This window comes from Carassius auratus, chromosome 19 (assembly GCF_003368295.1).
Source record: "Carassius auratus strain Wakin chromosome 19, ASM336829v1, whole genome shotgun sequence".
Taxonomy (NCBI): Eukaryota; Metazoa; Chordata; class Actinopteri; order Cypriniformes; family Cyprinidae; genus Carassius; species Carassius auratus.
In genome coordinates this window covers 1,528,023-1,549,955 of record NC_039261.1, presented here as the reverse complement: position 1 = coordinate 1,549,955, position 21,933 = coordinate 1,528,023, and the positions used below count along the sequence as shown (strand labels likewise).

Below are 21,933 nucleotides of genomic sequence, written 5' to 3'. Positions count from 1 at the left end.
ATATATGTGCATACATATACCTATATGGGTATATATATGCATGTATATATGTACCTATATGTTCACCTATAATAGTAAAATTAAAACCCATAGCTGCTAGGCAACATAAATAAAAGTCCAAAATGTAGACATGTACATTATTTATTGACTCAAGATCAATCAAATAGTACAAAACAAAAAATATAGTACAAGAACAAAAATAAGACAAAAAACCTGCTAGGCGACATAAATAACATGTGTAACGTGTACATTATGTATTTACAAGAACAATCAAATAGTACAAGAACAAAAATAAGACAAAAAACTGAACAGAAAAAATTCATTATCTGGCTCGGATCTGTTTTAACTCAGAGGGAGTGTCAGCCACATTAAAAAAGTTAACAGCTTTAAGGAACACTCCGACTTTTGGGGACTTTAGCTTATTCACAGTATCCCCAGAGTTAGATAAGTCCATACATACCTTTTTCATTTCTGTGCGTTCTGTTAGTGTTATTTGAGGCACCCACCGCTAGCCTAGCATAGCACAAAGACTGGATGTAAATGGATACTGTTAGCATAGTAATCCCAATAAGTGACAAAATAATGCAAACATTTTCCTATTTACATGTCGTGATCTGTGTAGTCACAGCGTGTACAAATAACAAGGCTATATGAGACAGAGACCATTTTTAATCATATAAATATTGAGAACTATATTCTCACTAGGCGTAGGAGCACAGCTAACGTTACTTGGGCGGAGTGGCTACTTGGGCGGAGTGATTAGCGCAGCACACAAGACGCGCTGTGGTGAGGAGCAGAGAGTTCGCTCAGAGTTGGAGTAATAGAGTCAGCAATTACTAGATAGTAAATTTATAGTGTACAATCATGGGTGTTTGCTGTATTGTAAAGAGCTGCGACAATAAACAGGGGAGAACAGGTAATACTATGATGTTTCATAGAATTCCAACCCAAAACGCTGACCTGATGAATCGATGGCTACTTGCTCCGGAAATAGATCCAAACACACCTGTAAACACCATCACAAAGTATTTCGTTTGCTCTGAACATTTTACTGTAGACGACTATTTTGGAAAAATGCAAGTTGCCACACGGACCATGAAATGTGTGCTAAAGGATATAGCCATCCAATCGATAATAAAGACATTTGCGGATTAATGTGAATTGGAGACGCGAACCGTTTAAAATGATTCAGTTCGATTTGGTGAACTGTTTCAAAAAGATCTGGTTACTAAGAATGATTAATTCGCGAACCGGATATGACAAACTGCTTTGTTTTGAACTGTCTTACAACAGACACAGAAGAGAAGACAATGCTGAATGAAGTCGTAGTTTTTGCTATTTTTGGACCAAAATGTATTTTCCATGCTTCAAAAAATTCTAATTGACCCTCTGATGCCACATGGACTACTTTGATGATGTTTTTCTTACCTTTCTGGACATGGACAGTATACCGTACACACAGCTTCAATGGAGGGAATAAGAGCTCTCTGACTAAATCTAAAATATCTTAAACTGTGTTCCAAAAATGGAGGTCTTACGGGTTTGGAACAACATGAGGGTAAGTTATTACATTTACATTTACATTTATTCATTTTGCAGACTGTAACGATACAAACTTCCTAATCATCCAGAAGAAGGAGGCGGGAACCGGCGCACAATCAAAATATTTTAATAATTGAAAAATAAACACAAAACAGCACACCAGCCCCTCACGGACGACTGGTGCACTCAAAATAAAAAGCAAACATAAAATAATGTCCCAGGCCTGGTCCTCTCTCGTCCTTCACGGTCGTCGCTCCAGTTTTATATCCTTCCATCTCCTACATGGGACTCGATACCGGCGGTGGGGCGCAGGTGCAGCTCATCTTCAATCACTACACCTGGCCTCACTCCTCCTTCCCACGCCTCTCGGCCCCGCCCCACTCGCCACATACCCCCATCACCCCTCGCAGGCCGGGGGGTACCCACGAGACTGCACTCTACTCCCCTCACGGAGACCTGCGGGAACCTGGGGGTAGGACAGACGAGGCGAGAGAAAAGGAGATGGAAGGAGGAGCGACAGAGACGAGAGAGGGGAGAGAGGAAAAAATAAAATAAAAATTCAGATTCCCAGACGCACTGCTGCTCGGCCCTCCACCAGCTGGGTGATCTCCTCTGCAGTGCCTGGTGGTGGCACTGGACGGCCCTCGGCGGACGGCGCGACACTCCTCTGCCACCCGATGGACGGCGACGGCTCCTCCGGTTTTGGGCAGCGGCAGGAGTCCCCCGTTCCCTGCCCCTCCGGAATCCATCGCGGAGGCAGCAGGCTCCGGCCCTCTGGCGAACGGCGCAGACTCCTCCGCTCCCTCACGGACGGCAGCCGCCCCTCCATATCGTGGGCGGCCGGCAGCGAGCTCGCCCGTCCCTGGCAACTCGCTCCAGCCCACCGCCTCGAGCGTCCCTGGCGGCACATACCTCGCCAGCTCGAGGGCACCGTGGATTCACCACAGCGGTGAGGGATCTTCAGCAGCACGTCCCTCCTTCTCCCGGGTTTCGGCACCACTGTAACAACCGACCTTTGTAATCATCGGGAAGAAGGAGGCGGGAACCGGCGCACAATCAAAACATTTTAATAACAAAAACAAACACAAAACAGCGTGTCAGCCCCTCGCAGACGACTGACGCGCACAAATAAAAAGCAAAACATAAAATAAGACCCAGGCCTGGTCCTCTCTCGTCCTTCATGGTCGTCGCTCCAGTTTTATATTCTTCCATCTCCTACGTGGGACTCGATAACGGTGGTGGGGCGCAGGTTCAGCTCATCTTCAATCACTACACCTGGCCTCACTCCTCGTTCCCACGCCTCTCGGCCCCGCCCCACTCGCCACACAGACTCTTTTATCCAAAGCGACTTACAGATGAAGACAGTGAAACCAATCAAAAACAACAAAAAGAGCAATGATATATAAGTGCTATAACAAGTCTCAGTTAGGTTAACACAGTACACGTAGCATGGGATTTTAAATAACATAATAAATAAAAAGAAAACAGATAGAATTAAAAAAAAGAATAGAGCAAGCTAGTTAGAGGTCTTTACACATATACACACACATACACATACAATTGCATAATAAATGCAAAGAAAATAGAATACAAAAAGATTAGAAAGGTAGTTAGATTTTTTAAAGAATAGAATTAGAATACTGAGTGTTGAAGTTAGAGGGTCAAATAAAGATGGAAGAGATGGGTTTAAGTCGATTCTTAAAGATGGCCAAGGACTCAGCTGCTTGGATTGAGTTGGGGAGTTCATTCCACCAGAAGGGAACATTTAATTTAAAAGTCCGAAAAAGTGACTTTGTGCTTCTTTGGGATGGCACAATCAAGCGACGTTCACTTGCAGAACGCAAGCTTCTAGAGGGCACATAAGTCTGAAGTAACAAATTTAGGTAGATGGATGCAGAGCCAGTGGTAGTTTTGTAGGCAAACATCAATGCCTTGAATTTTGTGCGAGCAGCTATTGGAAGCCAGTGCAAATTGATAAACAGAGGTGTGACGTGTATTCTTTTTGGCTCATTAAAAATTAATCTTCTGAATTAGGTAAAGGTTTGATAGAATTGGCTGGAAGACCTGCCAAGAGAACATTTCAATAGTCCAGCCTGGACAGAACAAGAGCTTGAACAAGGAGTTGTGGAGCATGTTCCGAAAGAAAGGGCTTGATCTTCTTGATGTTGAATAAAGCAAATCTGCAGGATCAGACAGCTTTAGCAATGTGGTCTGAGAAAGTCAGCTGATCATCAATCATAACTCCAAGGCTTCCAGCTGTTTTTGAAGGAGTTATGGTTGATGTGCCTAACTTGATGGTGAAATTGTGATGGAACGATGGGTTTGCTGGAATCACAAGCAGTTCTGTCTTGGCAAGGTTGAGTTGAAGGTGATGGTCCATCATCCAGGAAGAAATGTCTGTAAGACAAGCTGAGATGTGAATAGCTACCGTCGGATCATCAGGATGGAATGAGAGGTAGAGTTGAGTGTCATCAGCATAGCAGTGGTATGAAAAGCCATGTTTCTGAATGACAGAACCTAATGATGCCATGTAGACAGAGAAGAGAAGTGGTCCAAAAACTGAGCCCTGAGGCACCCCAGTAGTTAGATATGAGTAGCTAGAGATTTGGACACCTCACCTCTCCAAGATACTTTGAAGGACCTATCTGATAGGTAAGACTCAAACCATTGAAGTGTGGTTCCTGAGATGTCATTTGCCAGTAGGGTTGATAGGAGGATCTGGTGATTAACCGTGTCAAAAGCAGCGAACAGATCAAGGAGGATAAGTACTGAAGATTTGGATTCTGCTCTTGCCAGTCTTAGAGCTTCAACAACTGAGAGCAAGGCTGTCTCAGTTGAATGTCCACTTCTGAAGCCAGATTGGTTGCTGTCAAGGAGATTGTTGTGTTTGAGAAATTCAGAGACTTGGTTGAACACAGCTTGTTCAAGTGTTTTTTGCAATAAAAGGAAGAAGGGAAACTGGTCTGTAGCTCTCTAAAAGAGATGGGTTGAGGTTGGGTTTCTTAAGTAGTGGAGTTATAGGTGCCTGTTTAAATGATGAGGGAAAAACAACAGTGTGGAGGGAAGTGTTGATGATGTGAGTGAGTGCAGGTACAACTTCAGGAGAAATGGCTTGAAGGAGATGAGATGGAATAGGATAAAGCGGGGAAGTTGTAGGGTGATTAGAAAGGATGAGTTTTGAGACTTCTGCCTCAGAGAGTGAAGAGAAGGATGTAAATGAGTGTAAGTTTGCTGGTGATATGAGCTTGACTGATTGTGGTGTGGAAAATTGTGCACTAATGTGTTTAATTTTATCAATGAAAAACGTTGCTAAGTCGTCAGCTATTAGAGATTAAGCAGGAAGGGGAGGAGGAGGAAAAAGAAGTGTGGAAAATGTTTTGAAAGCATGCAAGAGTTAGATGAATTGTTAATTTTGTTATGGTAGTATGTCATTTTAGCAGAGGAGACATTCGCAGAGAAAGAAGATAGGAGTGACTGATACACAATAAGGTCAGTAGTATATTTGGACTTGCGCCACACCCTTTCAGAAGCTCTAAGCTTAGAACGGTGTTCATGTAGAAAATCAGTACCAAGGGGCAGAAGGGGTGTTACGGGCTGGCCTGGAAGATAAGGGGCAAACAGTGTCTAAACAAGATTGAGAGCAAGAGCAGAGTGGAGCAAAAAGTATCAGTAGCACTGTTAGCATCCAAAGATGCAAACAGTTTAGGGGAAGGAAGTGAAGATGAAACCTTTGCAGATAGCCGGGAGGTAGAAAGTGTGCGTAGGTTACGTCCAAAGATGACATGTGGAGGGGTAAGTGATGTGTCAGGGATCATGTTGAGGTTAAGAGTGAGGAGGAAGTGATCCAACGTGTGCAGTGGAGTAAAAAGAACATGATCAGTAGAGCAGTTTCGTGTATAAATAAGGTCCAGTTGGTTGCCTGATTTGTGAGTAGCAGTAGTTGACACTCGGTTGAGATCAAAAGAGGCAAGCAGAGTGTGGAAATCGGCAAAAATAGGTTTATCTAGATAAATGTTGAAATCTCCAAGCATAACTAGGGGAGTACCATCCTCAGAAAAGGTTGAGAGCAACACATCTAATTCATCCAAAAAGTTACCCAGTGGTCCTGGGGGTCGATAGACAACTAAAAAATCTCTCTACATGTTAGATACAGCCACATTTTTAGGTAAGTTAAGAGGCCAACCCGCATTTGTTAGCCTTTCACACTGTCTCGAGGTCTTTGATTGCTTCCACGTTAGTTCCATGTTCCTTCTTTTGTTGATGCCGGAGTAGCTCTTTTTTCTTGGCCTTGGACAAGAAGGCTCGTTGGTCTAGGGGTATGATTCTCGCTTTGAGATCAGTGAGATCACCCTACTCTTTGTCAGAGGAGACAAAGTCTGTCTCTTTAGGGCAATGGTTTTCAAACCTTTCCTGGAGGCACCCCTGTCCTGAACATTTTGTATGTCTCCCTTATTAGACACACCCAAATCAGGTCTTGCAGTCTCTACTAAAGAGCTGATGATTTGAAACAGGTGTGTTAGATGAGGGAAACATTAAAAATGTTCAGGGCAGGGGTGCTTCCAGGACAGGTTTGAAAACCACTGATTTAGGGAACTGTGCGTAAAATGGCACTGTTTTGCAACCAATTTGCACAGGACCATGTCTGAAATACTTTTTGGCAGCTGTGAGCCCCAAAAAAAGCTAACGTGGGAGTGTCGCAGCATTGCGTCAATGCTTAGTCGGTCTCTTTAGGGCAATGGTTTTCAAACCTTTCCTGGAGGCACCCCTGTCCTGAACATTTTGTATGTCTCCCTTATTAGACACACCCAAATCAGGTCTTGCAGTCTCTACTAAAGAGCTGATGATTTGAAACAGGTGTGTTGGATGAGGGCAAATGCAAAATGTGCAGGGCAGGGATGCGTACAGGACAGGATTGAAAACCACGTTAGTTCATGTTCCTTCTTTTGTTGATGCCGGAGTAGCTCTTTTTTCTTGGCCTTGGACAAGAAGGCTTGTTGGTCTAGGGGTATGATTCTCGCTTTGGGTGCGAGAGGTCCCGGGTTCAAATCCTGGACGAGCCCTTGGTCAGGTTAAAACCTGAAACTTTCTTCTCTCATTGCGTTCACAAACATTGAGGCAGGATTTTATTCAATCGGGTAGAGAAAGACGGCTAAGCTGGGCCATTTAGCTCAGCTGGTTAGAGCTTTGTGCTAATAACGCCAAGGTCGAGGGTTCGATCCCCGTACTGGCCAGCTGTTTTATTGTCTGGGGGCTCTGCTCTGCTCGTCTCCTCTGACAAATAGTAGGGTGATCTCACTGAAATCCCTGCTTGCTAAGCAGTTTTTGGTGTGGGGCAAAAATAGCTCAGTTGGGAGAGCGGTAGACTGAAGATCTAAAGGTCCCTGGTTCGATCCTGGGTTTCGGCAAAATCTCCCACTCTTTTCCGTTTTTTGAGGCAGGCCAGTGACCAAAAATCACTGGGTTCCAACTTTTCTGTATAACTGCTTCCCCACTGCCACAGAACTATCTGTTTCCCAGTTGGCCAAAACCAAAGCAGTTTCGGTTCCATGGTGTAATGGTCAGCACTCTGGGCTTTGAATCCAGCGATCTTAGTTTGAATCTCGGTGGAACCTGTGTGCTTTCTTGCCGCAGGAAAAGATAAAAACAGCACTAGTTTGGCACTGGTGACAGCCTTTGTGGCCCTGTGAGCAATTGCTGCTCCAGTTAAGGTTCCATGGTGTAATGGTTAGCACTCTGGACTCTGAATCCAGTGATCCGAGTTCAAATCTCGGTGGGACCTGTTTTGCAACCAATTTGCGCAGGACCGTGTCTGAAATACTTTTTGGCAGCTTTGAGTCCAAAAAAATTAACTAACGTAGAGACTGTGGCAGCATTGCATCGGTGCTCAGTCAATCTCTTTAGGGCAGTGGTTCTCAAACCTGTCCTGGAGGCACCCCTGCTCTGTACATTTTGATTGTCTGCCTTATTAGACACACCCAAATAAGGTCTTGTGGTCTCTATTTATGAGCTGATGATTTGAAACAGGTGTGTTAGATGAGGGAAACATTAAAAATGTTCAGGGCAGGGGTGCTTCCAGGACAGGTTTGAAAACCACTGATTTAGGGAACTGTGCGTAAAATGGCACTGTTTTGCAACCAATTTGCACAGGACCATGTCTGAAATACTTTTTGGCAGCTGTGAGCCCCAAAAAAGCTAACGTGGGAGTGTCGCAGCATTGCGTCAATGCTCAGTCGGTCTCTTTAGGGCAATGGTTTTCAAACCTTTCCTGGAGGCACCCCTGTCCTGAACATTTTGTATGTCTCCCTTATTAGACACACCCAAATCAGGTCTTTCAGTCTCAACTAAAGAGCTGATGATTTGAAACAGGTGTGTTGGATGAGGGCAAATTCAAAATGTGCAGGGCAGGGATGAGTAGAGGACAGGATTGAAAACCACGTTAGTTCATGTTCCTTCTTTTGTTGATGCCGGATTAGCTCTTTTTTCTTGGCCTTGGACTTTTCTTGACCTTGGATTTGCATGTCTCTCTTTGTTAGCACACCTGATTCAGGTAATCAGCTCATTAGAATTGAGCTCCATGCGATTGACATGGTCCCTACACAGTGTTCATTGCTCCTTCTTTTGTTGATGCCGGAGTAGCTCTTTTTTCTTGGCCTTGGACAAGAAGGCTCGTTGGTCTAGGGGTATGATTCTCGCTTTGAGATCAGTGAGATCACCCTACTCTTTGTCAGAGTAGACAAAGTCTGTCTCTTTAGGGCAGTGGTTCTCAGACCTGTCCTGGAAGCACCCCTACTCTGCACATTTTGATTGTCTGCCTTATTAGACACACCCGAATAAGGTCTTGTGGTCTCTATTAATGAGCTGATGATTTGAAACAGGTGTGTTAGATGAGGGAAACATTAAACATGTTCAGGGCAGGGGTGCTTCCAGGACAGGTTTGAAAACCACTGATTTAGGGAACTGTGCGTAAAATGGCACTGTTTTGCAACCCATTTGCACAGGACGATGCCTGAAATACTTTTTGGCAGCTGTGAGCCCCAAAAAAGCTAACGTGGGAGTGTCGCAGCATTGCGTCAATGCTCAGTTGGTCTCTTTAGGGCAATGGTTTTCAAAAACCTTTCCTGGAGGCACCCCTGTCCTGAACATTTTGTATGTCTCCCTTATTAGACACACCCAAAGCAGGTCTTGCAGTCTCAACTAAAAAGCTGATGATTTGAAACAGGTGTGTTGGATGAGGGCAAACACAAAATGTGCAGGGCAGGGATGAGTAGAGGACAGGATTGAAAACCACGTTAGTTCATGTTCCTTCTTTTGTTGATGCCAGATTAGCTCTTTTTTCTTGGCCTTGGACTTTTCTTGACCTTGGATTTGCATGTCTCTCTTTGTTAGCACACCTGATTCAGATAATCAGCTCATTAGAAGTGAGCTCCATGCGATCGACATGGTCCCTACACAGTGTTCATTGCTCCCCACTCCCTGAGCAGGGGAAATCCGTCAAAGTTTACTTCACTTTGGAACATTGGTTCACGGATTTGCGCCGCGCAACTTCTTCACACATGGAGAAGTGTGACATCATATACCTCTGTATACCTCTATACACCTCTGTATTACTCACTTTGAATTGAACGTATACATACGCTTTGAACTTGAATCACCGAGGGATGCCATGTGATGTCCACTTCTCAGGGCACTTACTTTCGAATGGAAGAAATGTCTGAAGCTATACGAGAAACATACAAAATGTGAAGAGCATGGGGCGCGAGGATTGGAATTGAGACCCGCTGGTCTAAGTGACATCTGACCGTTTCAGCTGTCCTTCCTAACATCTCTCTACATGTTAGATACAGCCACATTTTTAGGTCAGTTAAGAGGCCAACCTGCATTTGTTAGCCTTTCACACTGTCTCGAGGTCTTTGATTGCTTCCACGTTAGTTCATGTTCCTTCTTTTGTTGATGCCGGAGTAGCTCTTTTTTCTTGGCCTTGGACAAGAAGGCTCGTTGGTCTAGGGGTATGATTCTCGCTTTGAGATCAGTGAGATCACCCTACTCTTTGTCAGAGGAGACAAAGTCTGTCTCTTTAGGGCAATGGTTTTCAAACCTTTCCTGGAGGCACCCCTGTCCTGAACATTTTGTATGTCTCCCTTATTAGACACACCCAAATCAGGTCTTGCAGTCTCTACTAAAGAGCTGATGATTTGAAACAGGTGTGTTAGTTGAGGGAAACATTAAAAATGTTCAGGGCAGGGGTGCTTCCAGGACAGGTTTGAAAACCACTGATTTAGGGAACTGTGCGTAAAATGGCACTGTTTTGCAACCAATTTGCACAGGACCATGTCTGAAATACTTTTTGGCAGCTGTGAGCCCCAAAAAAAGCTAACGTGGGAGTGTCGCAGCATTGCGTCAATGCTTAGTCGGTCTCTTTAGGGCAATGGTTTTCAAACCTTTCCTGGAGGCACCCCTGTCCTGAACATTTTGTATGTCTCCCTTATTAGACACACCCAAATCAGGTCTTGCAGTCTCTACTAAAGAGCTGATGATTTGAAACAGGTGTGTTGGATGAGGGCAAATGCAAAATGTGCAGGGCAGGGATGCGTACAGGACAGGATTGAAAACCACGTTAGTTCATGTTCCTTCTTTTGTTGATGCCGGAGTAGCTCTTTTTTCTTGGCCTTGGACAAGAAGGCTCGTTGGTCTATGGGTATGATTCTCGCTTTGGGTGCGAGAGGTCCCGGGTTCAAATCCTGGACGAGCCCTTGGTCAGGTTAAAACCTGAAACTTTCTTCTCTCATTGCGTTCACAAACATTGAGGCAGGATTTTATTCAATCGGGTAGAGAAAGACGGCTAAGCTGGGCCATTTAGCTCAGCTGGTTAGAGCTTTGTGCTAATAACGCCAAGGTCGAGGGTTCGATCCCCGTACTGGCCAGCTGTTTTATTGTCTGGGGGCTCTGCTCTGCTCGTCTCCTCTGACAAATAGTAGGGTGATCTCACTGAAATCCCTGCTTGCTAAGCAGTTTTTGGTGTGGGGCAAAAATAGCTCAGTTGGGAGAGCGGTAGACTGAAGATCTAAAGGTCCCTGGTTCGATCCTGGGTTTCGGCAAAATCTCCCACTCTTTTCCGTTTTTTGAGGCAGGCCAGTGACCAAAAATCACTGGGTTCCAACTTTTCTGTATAACTGCTTCCCCACTGCCACAGAACTATCTGTTTCCCAGTTGGCCAAAACCAAAGCAGTTTCGGTTCCATGGTGTAATGGTCAGCACTCTGGGCTTTGAATCCAGCGATCTTAGTTTGAATCTCGGTGGAACCTGTGTGCTTTCTTGCCGCAGGAAAAGATAAAAACAGCACTAGTTTGGCACTGGTGACAGCCTTTGTGGCCCTGTGAGCAATTGCTGCTCCAGTTAAGGTTCCATGGTGTAATGGTTAGCACTCTGGACTCTGAATCCAGTGATCCGAGTTCAAATCTCGGTGGGACCTGTTTTGCAACCAATTTGCGCAGGACCGTGTCTGAAATACTTTTTGGCAGCTTTGAGTCCAAAAAAATTAACTAACGTAGAGACTGTGGCAGCATTGCATCGGTGCTCAGTCAATCTCTTTAGGGCAGTGGTTCTCAAACCTGTCCTGGAGGCACCCCTGCTCTGTACATTTTGATTGTCTGCCTTATTAGACACACCCAAATAAGGTCTTGTGGTCTCTATTAATGAGCTGATGATTTGAAACAGGTGTGTTAGATGAGGGAAACATTAAAAATATTCAGGGCAGGGGTGCTTCCAGGACAGGTTTGAAAACCACTGATTTAGGGAACTGTGCGTAAAATGGCACTGTTTTGCAACCAATTTGCACAGGACCATGTCTGAAATACTTTTTGGCAGCTGTGAGCCCCAAAAAAGCTAACGTGGGAGTGTCGCAGCATTGCGTCAATGCTCAGTCGGTCTCTTTAGGGCAATGGTTTTCAAACCTTTCCTGGAGGCACCCCTGTCCTGAACATTTTGTATGTCTCCCTTATTAGACACACCCAAATCAGGTCTTTCAGTCTCAACTAAAGAGCTGATGATTTGAAACAGGTGTGTTGGATGAGGGCAAATTCAAAATGTGCAGGGCAGGGATGAGTAGAGGACAGGATTGAAAACCACGTTAGTTCATGTTCCTTCTTTTGTTGATGCCGGATTAGCTCTTTTTTCTTGGCCTTGGACTTTTCTTGACCTTGGATTTGCATGTCTCTCTTTGTTAGCACACCTGATTCAGGTAATCAGCTCATTAGAATTGAGCTCCATGCGATTGACATGGTCCCTACACAGTGTTCATTGCTCCTTCTTTTGTTGATGCCGGAGTAGCTCTTTTTTCTTGGCCTTGGACAAGAAGGCTCGTTGGTCTAGGGGTATGATTCTCGCTTTGAGATCAGTGAGATCACCCTACTCTTTGTCAGAGTAGACAAAGTCTGTCTCTTTAGGGCAGTGGTTCTCAGACCTGTCCTGGAAGCACCCCTACTCTGCACATTTTGATTGTCTGCCTTATTAGACACACCCGAATAAGGTCTTGTGGTCTCTATTAATGAGCTGATGATTTGAAACAGGTGTGTTAGATGAGGGAAACATTAAACATGTTCAGGGCAGGGGTGCTTCCAGGACAGGTTTGAAAACCACTGATTTAGGGAACTGTGCGTAAAATGGCACTGTTTTGCAACCCATTTGCACAGGACGATGCCTGAAATACTTTTTGGCAGCTGTGAGCCCCAAAAAAGCTAACGTGGGAGTGTCGCAGCATTGCGTCAATGCTCAGTTGGTCTCTTTAGGGCAATGGTTTTCAAAACCTTTCCTGGAGGCACCCCTGTCCTGAACATTTTGTATGTCTCTCTTATTAGACACACCCAAAGCAGGTCTTGCAGTCTCAACTAAAAAGCTGATGATTTGAAACAGGTGTGTTGGATGAGGGCAAACACAAAATGTGCAGGGCAGGGATGAGTAGAGGACAGGATTGAAAACCACGTTAGTTCATGTTCCTTCTTTTGTTGATGCCAGATTAGCTCTTTTTTCTTGGCCTTTTCTTGACCTTGGATTTGCATGTCTCTCTTTGTTAGCACACCTGATTCAGATAATCAGCTCATTAGAAGTGAGCTCCATGCGATCGACATGGTCCCTACACAGTGTTCATTGCTCCCCACTCCCTGAGCAGGGGAAATCCGTCAAAGTTTACTTCACTTTGGAACATTGGTTCACGGATTTGCGCCGCGCAACTTCTTCACACATGGAGAAGTGTGACATCATATACCTCTGTATACCTCTATACACCTCTGTATTACTCACTTTGAATTGAACGTATACATACGCTTTGAACTTGAATCACCGAGGGATGCCATGTGATGTCCACTTCTCAGGGCACTTACTTTCGAATGGAAGAAATGTCTGAAGCTATACGAGAAACATACAAAATGTGAAGAGCATGGGGCGCGAGGATTGGAATTGAGACCCGCTGGTCTAAGTGACATCTGACCGTTTCAGCTGTCCTTCCTAACATCTCTCTACATGTTAGATACAGCCACATTTTTAGGTCAGTTAAGAGGCCAACCTGCATTTGTTAGCCTTTCACACTGTCTCGAGGTCTTTGATTGCTTCCACGTTAGTTCATGTTCCTTCTTTTGTTGATGCCGGAGTAGCTCTTTTTTCTTGGCCTTGGACAAGAAGGCTCGTTGGTCTAGGGGTATGATTCTCGCTTTGAGATCAGTGAGATCACCCTACTCTTTGTCAGAGGAGACAAAGTCTGTCTCTTTAGGGCAATGGTTTTCAAACCTTTCCTGGAGGCACCCCTGTCCTGAACATTTTGTATGTCTCCCTTATTAGACACACCCAAATCAGGTCTTGCAGTCTCTACTAAAGAGCTGATGATTTGAAACAGGTGTGTTAGTTGAGGGAAACATTAAAAATGTTCAGGGCAGGGGTGCTTCCAGGACAGGTTTGAAAACCACTGATTTAGGGAACTGTGCGTAAAATGGCACTGTTTTGCAACCAATTTGCACAGGACCATGTCTGAAATACTTTTTGGCAGCTGTGAGCCCCAAAAAATCTAACGTGGGAGTGTCGCAGCATTGCGTCAATGCTCAGTCGGTCTCTTTAGGGCAATGGTTTTCAAACCTTTCCTGGAGGCACCCCTGTCCTGAACATTTTGTATGTCTCCCTTATTAGACACACCCAAATCAGGTCTTGCAGTCTCTACTAAAGAGCTGATGATTTGAAACAGGTGTGTTGGATGAGGGCAAATGCAAAATGTGCAGGGCAGGGATGCGTACAGGACAGGATTGAAAACCACGTTAGTTCATGTTCCTTCTTTTGTTGATGCCGGAGTAGCTCTTTTTTCTTGGCCTTGGACAAGAAGGCTCGTTGGTCTAGGGGTATGATTCTCACTTTGGGTGCGAGAGGTCCCGGGTTCAAATCCTGGACGAGCCCTTGGTCAGGTTAAAACCTGAAGCTTTCTTCTCTCATTGCGTTCACAAACATTGAGGCAGGATTTTATTCAATCGGGTAGAGAAAGACAGCTAAGCTGGGCCATTTAGCTCAGCTGGTCAGAGCTTGATGCTAATAACGCCAAGGTCGGGGGTTCGATCCCCGTACTGGCCAGCTGTTTTATTGTCTGGGGGCTCTGCTCGTCTCCTCTGACAAATAGTAGGGTGATCTCACTGAAATCCCTGCTTGCTAAGCAGTGTTTGGTGTGGGGCAAAAATAGCTCAGTTGGGAGAGCGGTAGACTGAAGATCTAAAGGTCCCTCGTTTGATCCCGGGTTTCGGCAAAATCTCCCACTCTTTTCCGTTTTTTGAGGCAGGCCAGTGACCAAAAATCACTGGGTTCCAACTTTTCTGTATAACTGCTTCCCCACTGCCACAGAACTATCTGTTTCCCAGTTGGCCAAAACACAAGCAGTTTCGGTTCCATGGTGTAAGGTGGGGAAGTTGTGGCCTAATGGTTAGAGGGTTGGACTCCCAATCGAAGGGTTGTGGGTTCTAGTCTCGGGCCGGACGGAATTGTGGGTGGGGGGAGGGCATGAACAGCTCTCTCTCCACCTTCAATACCACGACTTAGGTGCCCTTGAGCAAGGCATCGAACCCCCAACTGCTCCCCGGGCGCCGCAGCATAAATGGCTGCCCACTGCTCTGGGTGTGTGCTCACAGTGTGTGTGTGTGTGTGTTCACTGCTCTGTGTGTGTGCATTTCGGATGGGTTAAATGCAGAGCACAAATTCTGAGTATGGGTCACCATACTTGGCTGAATGTCACTTCACTTCACTAATGGTCAGCACTCTGGGCTTTGAATCCAGCGATTTGAGTTCGAATCTCGGTGGAACCTGTGTGCTTTCTTGCCGCAGGAACAGATAAAAACAGCACTAGTTTGGCACTGGTGACAGCCTTTGTGGCCCTGTGAGCAATTGCTGCTCCAGTTAAGGTTCCATGGTGTAATGGTTAGCACTCTGGACTCTGAATCCAGTGATCCGAGTTCAAATCTCGGTGGGACCTGTTTTGCAACCAATTTGCGCAGGACCGTGTCTGAAATACTTTTTGGCAGCTTTGAGTCCAAATAAAATTAACTAACGTAGAGACTGTGGCAGCATTGCATCGGTGCTCAGTCGGTCTCTTTAGGGCAGTGGTTCTCAAACCTGTCCTGGAGGCACCCCTGCTCTGCACATTTTGATTGTCTGCCTTATTAGACACACCCAAATCAGGTCTTGCAGTCTCAACTAAAGAGCTGATGATTTGAAACAGGTGTGTTGGATGAGGGCAAATTCAAAATGTGCAGGGCAGGGATGAGTAGAGGACAGGATTGAAAACCACGTTAGTTCATGTTCCTTCTTTTGTTGATGCCGGATTAGCTCTTTTTTCTTGGCCTTGGACTTTTCTTGACCTTGGATTTGCATGTCTCTCTTTGTTAGCACACCTGATTCAGATAATCAGCTCATTAGAAGTGAGCTCCATGCGATCGACATGCTCCCTACACAGTGTTCATTGCTCCTTCTTTTGTTGATGCCGGAGTAGCTCTTTTTTCTTGGCTTTGGACAAGAAGGCTCGTTGGTCTAGGGGTATGATTCTCGCTTTGAGATCAGTGAGATCACCCTACTCTTTGTCAGAGGAGACAAAGTCTGTCTCTTTAGGGCAGTGGTTCTCAAACCTGTCCTGGAGGCACCCCTACTCTGCACATTTTGATTGTCTGCCTTATTAGACACACCCGAATAAGGTCTTGTGGTCTCTATTAATGAGCTGATGATTTGAAACAGGTGTGTTAGATGAGGGAAACATTAAACATGTTCAGGGCAGGGGTGCTTCCAGGACAGGTTTGAAAACCACTGATTTAGGGAACTGTGCGTAAAATGGCACTGTTTTGCAATCCATTTGCACAGGACGATGCCTGAAATACTTTTTGGCAGCTGTGAGCCCCAAAAAAGCTAACGTGGGAGTGTCGCAGCATTGCGTCAATGCTCAGTCGGTCTCTTTAGGGCAATGGTTTTCAAAACCTTTCCTGGAGGCACCCCTGTCCTGAACATTTTGTATGTCTCCCTTATTAGACACACCCAAATCAGGTCTTGCAGTCTCTACTAAAGAGCTGATGATTTGAAACAGGTGTGTTAGATGAGGGAAACATTAAAAATGTTCAGGGCAGGGGTGCTTCCAGGACAGGTTTGAAAACCACTGATTTAGGGAACTGTGCGTAAAATGGCACTGTTTTGCAACCCATTTGCACAGGACGATGCCTGAAATACTTTTTGGCAGCTGTGAGCCCCAAAAAAGCTAACGTGGGAGTGTCGCAGCATTGCGTCAATGCTCAGTCGGTCTCTTTAGGGCAATGGTTTTCAAAACCTTTCCTGGAGGCACCCCTGTCCTGAACATTTTGTATGTCTCCCTTATTAGACACACCCAAAGCAGGTCTTGCAGTCTCAACTAAAGAGCTGATGATTTGAAACAGGTGTGTTAGATGAGGGCAAACACAAAATGTGCAGGGCAGGGATGAGTAGAGGACAGGATTGAAAACCACGTTAGTTCATGTTCCTTCTTTTGTTGATGCCAGATTAGCTCTTTTTTCTTGGCCTTGGACTTTTCTTGACCTTGGATTTGCATGTCTCTCTTTGTTAGCACACCTGATTCAGATAATCAGCTCATTAGAAGTGAGCTCCATGCGATTGACATGGTCCCTACACAGTGTTCATTGCTCCCCACTCCCTGAGCAGGGGAAATCCGTCAAAGTTTACTTCACTTTGGAACATTGGTTCACGGATTTGCGCCGCGCAACTTCTTCACACATGGAGAAGTGTGACATCATATACCTCTGTATACCTCTATACACCTCTGTATTACTCACTTTGAATTGAACGTATACATACGCTTTGAACTTGAATCACCGAGGGATGCCATGTGATGTCCACTTCTCAGGGCACTTACTTTCGAATGGAAGAAATGTCTGAAGCTATACGAGAAACATACAAAATGTGAAGAGCATGGGGCGCGAGGATTGGAATTGAGACCCGCTGGTCTAAGTGACATCTGACCGTTTCAGCTGTCCTTCCTAACATCTCTCTACATGTTAGATACAGCCACATTTTTAGGTCAGTTAAGAGGCCAACCTGCATTTGTTAGCCTTTCACACTGTCTCGAGGTCTTTGATTGCTTCCACGTTAGTTCATGTTCCTTCTTTTGTTGATGCCGGAGTAGCTCTTTTTTCTTGGCCTTGGACAAGAAGGCTCGTTGGTCTAGGGGTATGATTCTCGCTTTGAGATCAGTGAGATCACCCTACTCTTTGTCAGAGGAGACAAAGTCTGTCTCTTTAGGGCAATGGTTTTCAAACCTTTCCTGGAGGCACCCCTGTCCTGAACATTTTGTATGTCTCCCTTATTAGACACACCCAAATCAGGTCTTGCAGTCTCTACTAAAGAGCTGATGATTTGAAACAGGTGTGTTAGTTGAGGGAAACATTAAAAATGTTCAGGGCAGGGGTGCTTCCAGGACAGGTTTGAAAACCACTGATTTAGGGAACTGTGCGTAAAATGGCACTGTTTTGCAACCAATTTGCACAGGACCATGTCTGAAATACTTTTTGGCAGCTGTGAGCCCCAAAAAATCTAACGTGGGAGTGTCGCAGCATTGCGTCAATGCTCAGTCGGTCTCTTTAGGGCAATGGTTTTCAAACCTTTCCTGGAGGCACCCCTGTCCTGAACATTTTGTATGTCTCCCTTATTAGACACACCCAAATCAGGTCTTGCAGTCTCTACTAAAGAGCTGATGATTTGAAACAGGTGTGTTGGATGAGGGCAAATGCAAAATGTGCAGGGCAGGGATGCGTACAGGACAGGATTGAAAACCACGTTAGTTCATGTTCCTTCTTTTGTTGATGCCGGAGTAGCTCTTTTTTCTTGGCCTTGGACAAGAAGGCTCGTTGGTCTAGGGGTATGATTCTCACTTTGGGTGCGAGAGGTCCCGGGTTCAAATCCTGGACGAGCCCTTGGTCAGGTTAAAACCTGAAGCTTTCTTCTCTCATTGCGTTCACAAACATTGAGGCAGGATTTTATTCAATCGGGTAGAGAAAGACAGCTAAGCTGGGCCATTTAGCTCAGCTGGTCAGAGCTTGATGCTAATAACGCCAAGGTCGGGGGTTCGATCCCCGTACTGGCCAGCTGTTTTATTGTCTGGGGGCTCTGCTCGTCTCCTCTGACAAATAGTAGGGTGATCTCACTGAAATCCCTGCTTGCTAAGCAGTGTTTGGTGTGGGGCAAAAATAGCTCAGTTGGGAGAGCGGTAGACTGAAGATCTAAAGGTCCCTCGTTTGATCCCGGGTTTCGGCAAAATCTCCCACTCTTTTCCGTTTTTTGAGGCAGGCCAGTGACCAAAAATCACTGGGTTCCAACTTTTCTGTATAACTGCTTCCCCACTGCCACAGAACTATCTGTTTCCCAGTTGGCCAAAACACAAGCAGTTTCGGTTCCATGGTGTAAGGTGGGGAAGTTGTGGCCTAATGGTTAGAGGGTTGGACTCCCAATCGAAGGGTTGTGGGTTCTAGTCTCGGGCCGGACGGAATTGTGGGTGGGGGGAGGGCATGAACAGCTCTCTCTCCACCTTCAATACCACGACTTAGGTGCCCTTGAGCAAGGCATCGAACCCCCAACTGCTCCCCGGGCGCCGCAGCATAAATGGCTGCCCACTGCTCTGGGTGTGTGCTCACAGTGTGTGTGTGTGTGTGTTCACTGCTCTGTGTGTGTGCATTTCGGATGGGTTAAATGCAGAGCACAAATTCTGAGTATGGGTCACCATACTTGGCTGAATGTCACTTCACTTCACTAATGGTCAGCACTCTGGGCTTTGAATCCAGCGATTTGAGTTCGAATCTCGGTGGAACCTGTGTGCTTTCTTGCCGCAGGAACAGATAAAAACAGCACTAGTTTGGCACTGGTGACAGCCTTTGTGGCCCTGTGAGCAATTGCTGCTCCAGTTAAGGTTCCATGGTGTAATGGTTAGCACTCTGGACTCTGAATCCAGTGATCCGAGTTCAAATCTCGGTGGGACCTGTTTTGCAACCAATTTGCGCAGGACCGTGTCTGAAATACTTTTTGGCAGCTTTGAGTCCAAATAAAATTAACTAACGTAGAGACTGTGGCAGCATTGCATCGGTGCTCAGTCGGTCTCTTTAGGGCAGTGGTTCTCAAACCTGTCCTGGAGGCACCCCTGCTCTGCACATTTTGATTGTCTGCCTTATTAGACACACCCAAATCAGGTCTTGCAGTCTCAACTAAAGAGCTGATGATTTGAAACAGGTGTGTTGGATGAGGGCAAATTCAAAATGTGCAGGGCAGGGATGAGTAGAGGACAGGATTGAAAACCACGTTAGTTCATGTTCCTTCTTTTGTTGATGCCGGATTAGCTCTTTTTTCTTGGCCTTGGACTTTTCTTGACCTTGGATTTGCATGTCTCTCTTTGTTAGCACACCTGATTCAGATAATCAGCTCATTAGAAGTGAGCTCCATGCGATCGACATGCTCCCTACACAGTGTTCATTGCTCCTTCTTTTGTTGATGCCGGAGTAGCTCTTTTTTCTTGGCTTTGGACAAGAAGGCTCGTTGGTCTAGGGGTATGATTCTCGCTTTGAGATCAGTGAGATCACCCTACTCTTTGTCAGAGGAGACAAAGTCTGTCTCTTTAGGGCAGTGGTTCTCAAACCTGTCCTGGAGGCACCCCTACTCTGCACATTTTGATTGTCTGCCTTATTAGACACACCCGAATAAGGTCTTGTGGTCTCTATTAATGAGCTGATGATTTGAAACAGGTGTGTTAGATGAGGGAAACATTAAACATGTTCAGGGCAGGGGTGCTTCCAGGACAGGTTTGAAAACCACTGATTTAGGGAACTGTGCGTAAAATGGCACTGTTTTGCAATCCATTTGCACAGGACGATGCCTGAAATACTTTTTGGCAGCTGTGAGCCCCAAAAAAGCTAACGTGGGAGTGTCGCAGCATTGCGTCAATGCTCAGTCGGTCTCTTTAGGGCAATGGTTTTCAAAACCTTTCCTGGAGGCACCCCTGTCCTGAACATTTTGTATGTCTCCCTTATTAGACACACCCAAATCAGGTCTTGCAGTCTCTACTAAAGAGCTGATGATTTGAAACAGGTGTGTTAGATGAGGGAAACATTAAAAATGTTCAGGGCAGGGGTGCTTCCAGGACAGGTTTGAAAACCACTGATTTAGGGAACTGTGCGTAAAATGGCACTGTTTTGCAACCCATTTGCACAGGACGATGCCTGAAATACTTTTTGGCAGCTGTGAGCCCCAAAAAAGCTAACGTGGGAGTGTCGCAGCATTGCGTCAATGCTCAGTCGGTCTCTTTAGGGCAATGGTTTTCAAAACCTTTCCTGGAGGCACCCCTGTCCTGAACATTTTGTATGTCTCCCTTATTAGACACACCCAAAGCAGGTCTTGCAGTCTCAACTAAAGAGCTGATGATTTGAAACAGGTGTGTTAGATGAGGGCAAACACAAAATGTGCAGGGCAGGGATGAGTAGAGGACAGGATTGAAAACCACGTTAGTTCATGTTCCTTCTTTTGTTGATGCCAGATTAGCTCTTTTTTCTTGGCCTTGGACTTTTCTTGACCTTGGATTTGCATGTCTCTCTTTGTTAGCACACCTGATTCAGATAATCAGCTCATTAGAAGTGAGCTCCATGCGATTGACATGGTCCCTACACAGTGTTCATTGCTCCCCACTCCCTGAGCAGGGGAAATCCGTCAAAGTTTACTTCACTTTGGAACATTGGTTCACGGATTTGCGCCGCGCAACTTCTTCACACATGGAGAAGTGTGACATCATATACCTCTGTATACCTCTATACACCTCTGTATTACTCACTTTGAATTGAACGTATACATACGCTTTGAACTTGAATCACCGAGGGATGCCATGTGATGTCCACTTCTCAGGGCACTTACTTTCGAATGGAAGAAATGTCTGAAGCTATACGAGAAACATACAAAATGTGAAGAGCATGGGGCGCGAGGATTGGAATTGAGACCCGCTGGTCTAAGTGACATCTGACCGTTTCAGCTGTCCTTCCTAACATCTCTCTACATGTTAGATACAGCCACATTTTTAGGTCAGTTAAGAGGCCAACCTGCATTTGTTAGCCTTTCACACTGTCTCGAGGTCTTTGATTGCTTCCACGTTAGTTCATGTTCCTTCTTTTGTTGATGCCGGAGTAGCTCTTTTTTCTTGGCCTTGGACAAGAAGGCTCGTTGGTCTAGGGGTATGATTCTCGCTTTGAGATCAGTGAGATCACCCTACTCTTTGTCAGAGGAGACAAAGTCTGTCTCTTTAGGGCAATGGTTTTCAAACCTTTCCTGGAGGCACCCCTGTCCTGAACATTTTGTATGTCTCCCTTATTAGACACACCCAAAGCAGGTCTTGCAGTCTCAACTAAAGAGCTGATGATTTGAAACAGGTGTGTTAGATGAGGGCAAACACAAAATGTGCAGGGCAGGGATGAGTAGAGGACAGGATTGAAAACCACGTTAGTTCATGTTCCTTCTTTTGTTGATGCCAGATTAGCTCTTTTTTCTTGGCCTTGGACTTTTCTTGACCTTGGATTTGCATGTCTCTCTTTGTTAGCACACCTGATTCAGATAATCAGCTCATTAGAAGTGAGCTCCATGCGATTGACATGGTCCCTACACAGTGTTCATTGCTCCCCACTCCCTGAGCAGGGGAAATCCGTCAAAGTTTACTTCACTTTGGAACATTGGTTCAAGGATTTGCGCCGCGCAACTTCTTCACACATGGAGAAGTGTGACATCATATACCTCTGTATACCTCTATACACCTCTGTATTACTCACTTTGAATTGAACGTATACATACGCTTTGAACTTGAATCACCGAGGGATGCCA

General features: G+C 45.5%; 14 non-coding genes across 14 annotated transcripts; all 14 read left to right on the top strand.

Annotated features, from left to right (window-relative positions):
* Positions 1-6,530: 6,530 nt before the first annotated feature.
* On the top strand, positions 6,531-6,602 carry trnap-ugg (transfer RNA proline (anticodon UGG)). Its single transcript has one exon. It is a non-coding gene; the product is annotated as a tRNA-Pro (tRNA).
* Positions 6,603-6,699: 97 nt separating this feature from the next.
* trnai-aau (transfer RNA isoleucine (anticodon AAU)) lies at positions 6,700-6,773 on the top strand. The gene has a single exon. It is a non-coding gene; the product is annotated as a tRNA-Ile (tRNA).
* A 101-nt stretch (positions 6,774-6,874) lies between these two features.
* trnaf-gaa (transfer RNA phenylalanine (anticodon GAA)) lies at positions 6,875-6,947 on the top strand. Its single transcript has one exon. It is a non-coding gene; the product is annotated as a tRNA-Phe (tRNA).
* Positions 6,948-7,249: 302 nt separating this feature from the next.
* trnaq-cug (transfer RNA glutamine (anticodon CUG)) lies at positions 7,250-7,321 on the top strand. The gene has a single exon. It is a non-coding gene; the product is annotated as a tRNA-Gln (tRNA).
* Positions 7,322-10,220: 2,899 nt separating this feature from the next.
* Positions 10,221-10,292, top strand: trnap-ugg (transfer RNA proline (anticodon UGG)). Its single transcript has one exon. It is a non-coding gene; the product is annotated as a tRNA-Pro (tRNA).
* Positions 10,293-10,389: 97 nt separating this feature from the next.
* trnai-aau (transfer RNA isoleucine (anticodon AAU)) lies at positions 10,390-10,463 on the top strand. Its single transcript has one exon. It is a non-coding gene; the product is annotated as a tRNA-Ile (tRNA).
* A 101-nt stretch (positions 10,464-10,564) lies between these two features.
* On the top strand, positions 10,565-10,637 carry trnaf-gaa (transfer RNA phenylalanine (anticodon GAA)). The gene has a single exon. It is a non-coding gene; the product is annotated as a tRNA-Phe (tRNA).
* A 302-nt stretch (positions 10,638-10,939) lies between these two features.
* Positions 10,940-11,011, top strand: trnaq-cug (transfer RNA glutamine (anticodon CUG)). Its single transcript has one exon. It is a non-coding gene; the product is annotated as a tRNA-Gln (tRNA).
* Positions 11,012-13,902: 2,891 nt separating this feature from the next.
* Positions 13,903-13,974, top strand: trnap-ugg (transfer RNA proline (anticodon UGG)). The gene has a single exon. It is a non-coding gene; the product is annotated as a tRNA-Pro (tRNA).
* A 97-nt stretch (positions 13,975-14,071) lies between these two features.
* On the top strand, positions 14,072-14,145 carry trnai-aau (transfer RNA isoleucine (anticodon AAU)). The gene has a single exon. It is a non-coding gene; the product is annotated as a tRNA-Ile (tRNA).
* An 817-nt stretch (positions 14,146-14,962) lies between these two features.
* On the top strand, positions 14,963-15,034 carry trnaq-cug (transfer RNA glutamine (anticodon CUG)). Its single transcript has one exon. It is a non-coding gene; the product is annotated as a tRNA-Gln (tRNA).
* A 2,899-nt stretch (positions 15,035-17,933) lies between these two features.
* On the top strand, positions 17,934-18,005 carry trnap-ugg (transfer RNA proline (anticodon UGG)). Its single transcript has one exon. It is a non-coding gene; the product is annotated as a tRNA-Pro (tRNA).
* A 97-nt stretch (positions 18,006-18,102) lies between these two features.
* Positions 18,103-18,176, top strand: trnai-aau (transfer RNA isoleucine (anticodon AAU)). The gene has a single exon. It is a non-coding gene; the product is annotated as a tRNA-Ile (tRNA).
* An 817-nt stretch (positions 18,177-18,993) lies between these two features.
* On the top strand, positions 18,994-19,065 carry trnaq-cug (transfer RNA glutamine (anticodon CUG)). Its single transcript has one exon. It is a non-coding gene; the product is annotated as a tRNA-Gln (tRNA).
* Positions 19,066-21,933: the final 2,868 nt, after the last annotated feature.